This window comes from Bubalus bubalis, chromosome 4, assembly GCF_019923935.1.
Source record: "Bubalus bubalis isolate 160015118507 breed Murrah chromosome 4, NDDB_SH_1, whole genome shotgun sequence".
Lineage (NCBI taxonomy): Eukaryota > Metazoa > Chordata > Mammalia > Artiodactyla > Bovidae > Bubalus > Bubalus bubalis.
The window spans coordinates 77232700-77242698 of NC_059160.1; positions in this window are offsets into that span (position 1 = coordinate 77232700).

The following is a 9999-nucleotide window of genomic DNA, read 5'->3' on the forward strand; positions in this document are numbered from 1 at the left end:
CTGCTTGGGAACTGCTCCACTCTCCTAGAAAGTCTCATTCATTATGTGAATAATAAACCTTTTCATACCCTCTTGATGTGTGTATGGTTATTAGTCTCAACATCCAAACCAAATTTTGGGTAATGGGTTTTCATGTGGCCTCTGAAGGGGTGCTTACATTGGTAATGAAATTTCATCAAAGCATGGTTTTTGGTTGTTTTGCTTTTAGCTGTGTTAGTTCACACAAAAATATTCATAGCCAAAGAGCTACCTCTTATTATACTTCTTAAGGCAGCGGCATCTTATTCACCAGTCTCTGTGCTTGGCCCATGTCTCCACCCCTCAATGGAGTGGCAGCCACTTTGAAGCCTTCTGAAAAACCGGGTTTAAGTGAGAATGCAGCACCCTTTAGCTGGTCTTTTCTGCTCAGCTGACTTCCGTTGTCTGGCCAATAATATTGGGATACTCAGTGGAGACTTTTAGAGAGACTGCATAATAATTTGCTTTTTGGTGCATAGAAATGGTTCGGCTGCAGGATATAGTCTTAGTTCCTAAAACAAGGCTGAATTACCTACTTGTAAATTGGTTTTCTTGTTTCACTATTTTTCATAGTCCCTTGCCAAAAAACAGCAATAAAGCAGCCAATGCACATCATCACTCTGCTTTTTTTTTTTTTTAATTAACTGTTGTTGTTTTAAATATTTATTGATTGATTGATTTTTGGCTGTACTGGATCTTTGTTGCTGCATGCAGGGTTTCTCTAGTTGCAGAGAGCAGGGGCTACCCCAGTGGTAATGCGAGGGCTTTAGTAGTTGTGGCTTGAGGGCTCCAGAGCATAGGCTCAGTAGTTACGGTGCCCAGGCTGACTTACCCTGTGGCATGTGGGATCTTCCCTGACCAGGGATCAAACCCTTGGCCCCTGCATTGCAAGGTGGATTCTCAACCTCTGGACCCCAGGGAAGTTCCACTCTGCTTTTTTCTAACTACTTGCCACAAAGCTATAGGTTTGCCTTTTAAGTCATCACAAGTGCCAGTTTTATCTAATGGTTAGCCAAAGCACAAGGGTCTCTAATTTTCCATCCTGTGATATCTGTTTCCTTGCTGCCTGGCAACAGTACGTAGCCACATATTTTGTTATGACAGGGATACAATTTACATTGCCTTTCTCTCTTTTTTTATGGAGTATAGTTGCTTTACATTGTTGTGTTAGTTTCTGCTGTACAACAAAGTGAATCAGCCCTTTCCCTCTTGAGCCTCCTTCCCATCCCACCCCTCTAGGTCATCACAGAGCATTGAGCTGAGCTCCCTGTGCTACATAGCAGCTTCCCACTACCTATCTATTTTTCACATGATGGTCTATATATGTCAAGCGTAATCTCCCAATTCAATTCACCCTCCCCTTCCCTCACTGTGTCTACACATCTGTTCTCTCCTAGAGTCTGTCATACAGAGCGAAGTAAGTCAGAAAGAGAAAAAACAAGTATCGTATATTAACGCATGTATGTGGAATCTAGGAAAATGGTACAGTTAAACCTAGTTCCAAGACAGGATTAGAGATGCAGACATACACTGCCTTTTTCTGAATGGTCTCATCTGATGATCTCAGCTGGTGATTCCCACATCTATTCTCTCCTGCCCTTTCCTGTTTTGAGCTCTGAATGTATTTGCAATAGCTCCAATGCATTCTTTATTAAGCATAGGGATGGGTAGACAATGCAATGATGACAAATAACGCTGGTGGCTCAGATGCTAAAGAATCTGCCTACAATGCAGGAGACCCGGGTTCGATCCCTGGGTTGGGAAGATCCCCTGGAGAAGGAAATGGCAACACACTCCAGTATTCTTACCTGGAGAATCCCATGGACAGAGGAGCCTGGTGGGCTACAGTAAATGGGGTCACAAGGAGTCCGACACAACTGAGCAACTAACACTTTCAATGCGACAAAATATTATCAAACAATATGGATAAGGAACCATTTCCCTGTTCAGATAATTTGTCCAGAAAATTTACTGAAATAAACCAATCCACTGTAACAACATTTTCCTAACATCTCAGTGTTCCTAGCACATGCTCTACAGTTCAGATGTACCGGTCCTGTCCCACGGCTTAGACCTCGCTTTTCACCATGTTTGTAAATCTGTTTCTTACTCATCAGATCTGCACTAAAATATTGATTTTTCCTAGAAGCCTTCCCTAAATCCTATTTAAGTAGATTTCTCCTGTCATCATCTTCCTCTCCATCCTTCTTTCTTCCTTTGTAGTACCTATTACTGCTTATACTTATCTGTTTACTTATCTATTATTTCTCTTTTCCATTAGATGATAAGATCCATAAGAACAGTGTTGGTGGAATAATTTTCCCCATGACTGGCATAGTGCCTGACACATTAAGATGCTAAATAAATGAATAAGTGCGCCCCAGATCCATTACGTCCTTTGTACACATTGTTTCCACGTCCTTTCCAACAAGAAACATATTGATCTTTCTATCCATAACAACAATGATAAAAATGCCCAATTAACTCTTATTAAGTGGTTTCCATGTGCGTCTAAATGCCTTGTCTAACATCTTTCTAAGTTCTTCATCAAAGCTACACAGAGTAAGACACTTAGCATAGTACCCAGGGCATAATTAACTCTGGAAAAAATTAAAATTAATGAATAAACAAATAAATGTTGCAATTTTAGCCTTTAAATGAAAAGTTATAAAACAGATACACTAATGTTTTTGTATATAAATATTATATGTGACCCGTTAAACAAATGAAAAGAAGAATAATCACTCCATTCATTATCAAATTATCCTAAAACTAAAGAAGCTTATTACAACAAGTATTTATTATCTCATATCATTCCTGAAAGTTAGGAATCAGGAAGTAGCTTAACTGTAATTCTAAATTATTCCTGGTGAAATCTCACCACTTAGAAAGATAAGTGCATGGGTTAGGGTTATAGTGGAATAAATTCAGAAGCAGGGGTCCAGCAGAATGATAGTGGGGAGCTTCTGATAAGAACACAATTGTTCATTAGACGGGCACCTTAGAACAAAAAGTGGGCAAAGTTCAATCATTTGTGTTTTTTGATTAACATGAAGAAGCTTCCAAAGAAGTCATTGGAATAGATTTTTAAATTTTATTATTATTTGAAAAATTTTGGCCTCACTCTGCAGCATGTAGGACCTTATTTCCCAGACCAGGTATCAAACAGGCACCCTCTGCTTTGGAAGGTGGAGTTTTAACCACTGGACCACCAGAGAGGGGCTTCCCTGGTGGCTCAGTGGTAAAGAATCCACCTGCAATGCAGGAGACTCAGGTTCAATTCCTCCATTTGGAAGATTCCCTGGAGGGGGGAGATGGCAACCCACTCCAGTATTCTTGCCTGGAGAATCCCTTGGACAGAGGAGCCTAGTGGGCTACAGTCCATGGGATCAGAAAGAGTTGGACATGATTGAAGTGACTTGGCACACACCACCACCAAGTCCCAGGAATAAACTTTTTGATAGTGCTCAGTTCAGTTCAGTTCAGTCAATCAGTAGTGTCCGACTCTTTGCGACCCCATGAACTGTAGCATGCCAGGCCTCCCTTTCCATCACCAACTCCCAGAGTTCATTCAAACTCCATTGTCCTGACTCCATTGTCCATTAAGTCAGGGATGCCATCTAGCCATCTAATCCTGTGTCGTCCCCTTTTCCTCCTGCCTTCAATCTTTCCCAACATCAGGGTCTTTTCAAATGAGTCAGCTCTTCGCATCAGGTGGCCAAAATATTGGAGTTTCAGCTTCAACATCACTCCTTCCAATGAACACCCAGGACTGATTTCCTTTAGGATGGACTGGTTGGATTTCCTTGCAGTCCAAGGGACTCTCAAGAGTCTCCTACAACACCATAGTTCAAAAGCATCAATTCTTTGGCACTCAGCTTTCTTTATAGTCCAACTCTCACATCCATACATGACCACTTGAAAAATCATAACCTTGACTAGACAGACCTTTGTTGGCAAAGTAATGTCTCTGCTTTTTAATATGCTGTCTAGGTTGGTCATGACTTTCCTTCCAAAGAGTATGCATCTTTTAATTTCATGGCTGCAATCACCATCTGCAGTGATTTTGGAACCCCCCCAAAATAAAGTCAGCCACTGTTTCCCTATCTATTTGCCATGAAGTGATGGGGCCAGATGCCATGATCTTAGTTTTCTGAATGTTGAGCTTTAAGCCAACTTTTTCACTCTCCTCTTTCACTTTCATCAAGAGGCTCTTTAGTTCTTCTTCACTTTCTGCCACAAGGGTGGTGTCATCTGCATATCTGAGGTTACTGATATTTCTCCCGGCAATCTTGATTCCAGCTTGTGCTTCATCCAGCCCAACGTTTTTCATAATGTACTCTGCATATAAGCTAAATAAGCAGGGTAACAATATACAGCCTTGATGGACTCCTTTTCCTATTTGGAACCAGTCTGTTCCATGTCCAGTTCTAACTTTTGCTTCTTGACCTACATACAGGTTTCTCAAGAGGTAATAAAAATGCTCGGAGTGTGTTAGTCACTCGGTCATGTTTGATTCTTTGTGACGCTGTGGACTGTAGCCCTCCAGGCTCCTCTGTCCATGGAATTCTCTAGGCAAGAATACTGGAGTGGGTAGCCATTCCCTTCTCCAGGGATCTTCCCAACCCAGGGATCAAACCCAGGTCTCCTGCATTGCAGGCAGATTCTTTACCATCTGAGCTACCAGGGAAGCCCAAAAATGCTCTGAAGGGGGAACCAGTACCCACTTAGCCCTCTACTCTTAAATTCACAGGTTGAAATTTCTTTAACTATTGAATGACAGTTTTGCCAAGAAATTTTTGATAATGGACTGTGGGAGAAGAAAGTTTTTCTCAACACTATTAGGATCCTTGGTTGGGTCTGAAAATTAAACTGACAAGACAGATTAACACATTTTATCAAATTTTTACATGTACCTGAGAGCCTTCACAAAGGAATGAAGGCCTGAGAGGTGACTAGTGTAGGAAGCTTGTATAGCTTTTAGACAAAGAAACAATTCATTTGTGAAGAGTTGACAAGACAAGGGGATTTGGGTTAAATGTATTAAATGATGAATGATAACTAGGAAGATAAGGATTAGCTTAACAAAGTTTGTTGGTGCAGATTTCTTTTCCCCAAATGTCTTCCTTCTTCCTGGTACGGGGAGGGTACCTTTTATAAGGGAAGTTTATATCTTGCTTTTAGGGGAGAAGGACAAGTGAAGTGGAGGTCAGAGTGACCTTCTTGCTTATGCTGTTTTCTCAGACTCTTTCATCTCAAGACATTTAATATGCCTAGGTGCCATAGCACATCCTGAACACCAGCTGGATGCTACAATACCAGCCTGAAATTCAGTGGGTGAGAGTATAGACCTGCTTAGGACCTCAGAGTCATAAATAAAATAGCCTTTCCTTACTTCCCTGTGATACTCAACCCAAGTGCTATTTTATCATGGGTTTACATATTTTAGACTTATAAATCTGTGTTATGAGTATAAATCTGCTTTCTTTTGTAGTTCCTTAGTTTAGATTGAAATAGTTAATCCTACTCACCCTTTCCTGGAAAACTCAGCAATATGTCTTGAGAGTTATGCTTCAGTGATTTAATGAAGTACCCTCCTGCTTTTTTTTTTTCATAAGACCCTGCCTAGGACATTTTGGATCTTAACTTTCCTTGCAATTCTATTACTCAATACGTGAATGACCTCTTAACCTCTTATTAGATTCTGAAGATGAGTTGAGCTCTCTCAATTAATTTCGTTAATCTTCTTAAGAGCTTTAACTCAGAAAGGGCTTTAAGTTAGAAGGAACGTTATAATTTTGTCAGAACAAAATATATCACCTATGACAAGATCTATCCTAATGTGGATTTACTGAGTTACCTTCATTTTGGACAGACTAAAAACCATTCAAAAATTTTCCAGGAAAATTATTCAGACTTAATTCAGAGTAAATTAAGAGGATTTCTGAGGTCTGATAGATATTGCAGGCAGTTAGTTACCAGCTGTTCTAAAATCACCAGATCTCTTTGTGATTTGGTCAAGTTATAGGGAATCAAATCTCTGCCTTGGAACCTAAATGTGAGCTGGCATTTTGTGATTTTAAAATTAGCTTTTCAGATGCAAACTATTATATATAGGATGGGTAAACAAGGTCCTAGTGTATCATACAGGGAACTATATTCAATATCCTGTGGTAAACCATGATGGAAAAGAATATGAAAAAGAATATGTGTGTACACACACACACACACATACACACACACATATGTATACAACTCAATTGCTTTGCAGAAATTAACACAGCATTGTAAATCAAGTATACTTAAATAAAATAAATTTTAGAAAAATAAAGTGATTAGCTTTTTGGCATCTTCTTACACTGGGTCAGCTTAATATCTTAAGCCTTTCTACATAACCTTGCATAAACAATCTGGACAAACCCTTATCATTTTCACTCAGTTTCATGTTATTTATCAGGGAGAAGTTTTCTATAGTTTTTCTCTTGACCCTACGTTAAAAGTTATACTTTCTGGTTGTAGGCTAATAGTCACTGCAGCTAAACTGGTAAGAAAGTGAAGTCACTCAGTTGTGTCCGACTCTTTGCAACCCCATGGACTGTAGCCTACCAGGCTTCTGCCTCCATGGGATTTTCTAGGCAAGAGTACTGGAGTGCGTTGCCATTTCCTTCTCCAGGGGATCTTCCTGACCCAGAGATTGAACCCAGGTCTCCCGCACAGTAGGCAGATGCTTTTACTGTCTGAGCCACCAGGAAAGAAATTGGTAAAGGCTACTGCTAACTAAGTCCTCCTTCCTTCTCATGATATACAATCATTGTCATCTACTGGAGAAGGCAATGGCACCCTACTCCAGTACTTTTGCCTGGAAAATCCCATGGAAGGAGGAGTCCAGTGGGCTGCAGTCCATGGGGTCGCTGGAGTCGGACACGACTGAGCGATTTCCCTTTCACCTTTCACTTTCATGCATTGGAGAAGGAAATGGCAACCCACTCCAGTGTTCTTGCCTGGAGAATCCCGGGGATGGGGGAGCCTGGTGGGCTGCTGTCTATGGGGTCGCACAGAGTCGGACACGACTGAAGTGACTTAGCAGCAGCAGCAAAAAGACACTTTATTTCTTAGCAGGTAGATTTACCTCATGAAATTCTATTATTTTCTCCCTCACTCATGTTCTTCCTTGATAGTAATACTTTTTTTTTATTCTTTTTTTTTATTTTTAAACTTTACATAATTGTATTAGTTTTGCCAAATATCAAAATGAATCCGCCACAGGTATACATGTGTTCCCCATCCTGAACCCTCCTCCCTCCTCTCTCCCCATACCATCCCTCTGGGTCGTCCCAGTGCACTAGCCCCAAGCATCCAGTATCGTGCATCGAACCTGGACTGGCAACTCGTTTCATACATGATATTTTACGTGTTTCAATGCCATTCTCCCAAATCTTCCCACCCTCTTCCTCTCCCACAGAGTCCATAAGATACTTGAAATCCTGCTCGTTTCCTTCTTTTGTCAGAAGGAATAATATATGACTATCTAACCTCTGTCCAAGACCAGTCCATGCCCTGAACAAATAGATTAAAAACTCATCTAGAAAACTCAGAGTTAACCTTGTTTGTTGACAAGTCATACCTTCCAAAAGAAAAGAAAAGAAAAGAAAAGTATTAAGCTGGATATATCAAACCAGATCTCAACTCACTCCTAAAAATAATGACCCTTTGTGATCCGTCTCAATTGACTCTTTTCGGCCCCATGGACTGCAGCCGGCCAGGCTCCTCTGTCATGAAATTTTCCAGGCAAGAATCCTGGAGTGGGGTGCCATTTCCTTTTCCCGGGGATTTTCCCAACCCAGGGATCAAAGCCACATCTCCTAGGTCTCCTGCACTGGCGGGTGGATTCTTTACCACTAGTGCCACCTGGGAAGCCCAATGATCCTTTTTTCCCAATGACCTTTTATTGGAACCAAAATCAACGAGAAGGTGGAATTCATTGTACTCACCAGGACTTGTCAACTGAGCAGAAAAAGGAGTGTTAAGTTAATAGCAATGGCAGGAGGTGTAGAATGTTTTGGAAATAACAAAACAAAATGGTGGGAAAAGCAAACAAAAATGGTTAAAAGACTAAGAAATTCTAAAGTGGTCTAATGTTTCTTAAGGAGGTAGAATGCCATATAAAAAGGGTTAATTTGAAGGTTAATAGAAATGCAGTACCAGGTTATTATGAGAGACAGACATCTAAGAATCCTGTTTCCATAGTGCAGTAGAAGGCCAAATCTTTGGAGTTTTATTAGCAAGACAAACAAACAAACAAACACCCCCCCCCCCCACCAAAAAAACCAAATCTATTACAAAATACCAGGGATTGGCTCCAAAATCGGGAAAAAAGCTCCCTTATTAAGAGCAATAATCAATATTTATCTGATGACCTTCAACTTCAGTTCAGTTCAGTTGCTCAGTTGTGTCCGACTATTTTCGACCCCATGGACTGCAGCAGGCCAGGCCTCCCTGTCCATCACCAATTCTCAGAGCTTACTCAAACTCATGTTCACTGAATCGCAACCATCTCATCCTCTGTCGTCCCCTTCTCCCACCTTCAATTTTTCCCAGCATCAGGGTCTTTTCAAATGAGTCAGTTCTTTGCATCAGGTGGCCAAAGGATTGGAGTTTCAGCTCTTGCATCAGTCCTTCCAGTGAATATTCAAGAATGATTTCCTTTATGATGGATTGGTTGGAGAGTCCAAGGGACTCTCAAGAGTCTTCTCCAACACCACAGTTCAAAAGCATCAATTCTTCGGCGCTTAGCTTTCCTTATAGTCCAACTCTCACATCCATACATGGCTACTGGAAAAACCAGAGCTTTGACTACATGGACCTTTGTTGGCAAAGTAATGTCTCTGCTTTTCAATATGCTGTCTAGGTTGGTCATAACTTTTCTTTCAAGAAGCAAGCATCTTTTAATTTCATGGCTGCAAGTCACCATCTGCAATAATTTTGGAGCCCCCCAAAATAAAGTCTGTCACTGTTTCTATTGTTTTCCCATCTATTTGCCATGAAGTGATGGGACCAGATGCCATGATCTTAGTTTTCTGAATGTTGAGTTTTAAGCCAATTTTTTCATTCTCCTCTTTCACTTTCATCAAGAGGCCCTTTAGTTCTTCACTTTCTGCCATAAGTATGGTGTCATCTGTATATCTGAGGTTATTGATATTTCTCCTGGCAATCTTGATTCCAGCTTGTGCTTCATCCAGCCCAGTGTTTCTCATGATGTACTCTGCATATAAGTTAAGTAAGCAGGGTGACAATATACAGCCTTGATGTACTCCTTTCCCGATTTGGAACCAGTCTGTTGTTCCATGTCCAGTTCTAACTGTTGCTTCTTGATCTGCATACAGATTTCTCAGGTGGCAGGTCAGGTGTGCTGGTATTTCCATCTTTTGAAGAAATCAAGTGGGCCTTAGGAAGCATCACTATGAACAAAGCTAGTTGAGGTGATAAAATTCCAGTTGAGCTATTTCAAATCCTGAAAGATGATGCTGTAAAAGTGCTGCATTCAATATGCCAGCAAATCTGGAAAACTCGGCAGTGGCCACAGGACTGGAAAAGGTCAGTTTTCATTCCAATCCCAAAGAAAGGCAATGCCAAAGAATGCTCGAACTACCACACAGTTGCACTCATCTCACACGCTAGCAAAGTAATGCTCAAAATTCTCCAAGCCAGGCTTCAACAGTATGTGAACTATGAACTTCCAGATGTTCAAGCTGGATTTAGAAAAGGCAGAGGAATCAGAGATCAAATTGCCAACATCTATTGGATCATCAAAAAGGCAAGAGAGCTCCAGAAAAACATCTACTTCTGCTTTATTGACTATGCCAAAGCCTTTGACTGTGTGGATCACAACAAATGGTGGGAAATTCTTCAAGAGATGGGAATACCAGACCACCTGACCTGCAACCTGAGAAATCTGTATGCAGATCTAGAAGCAACAGTTAG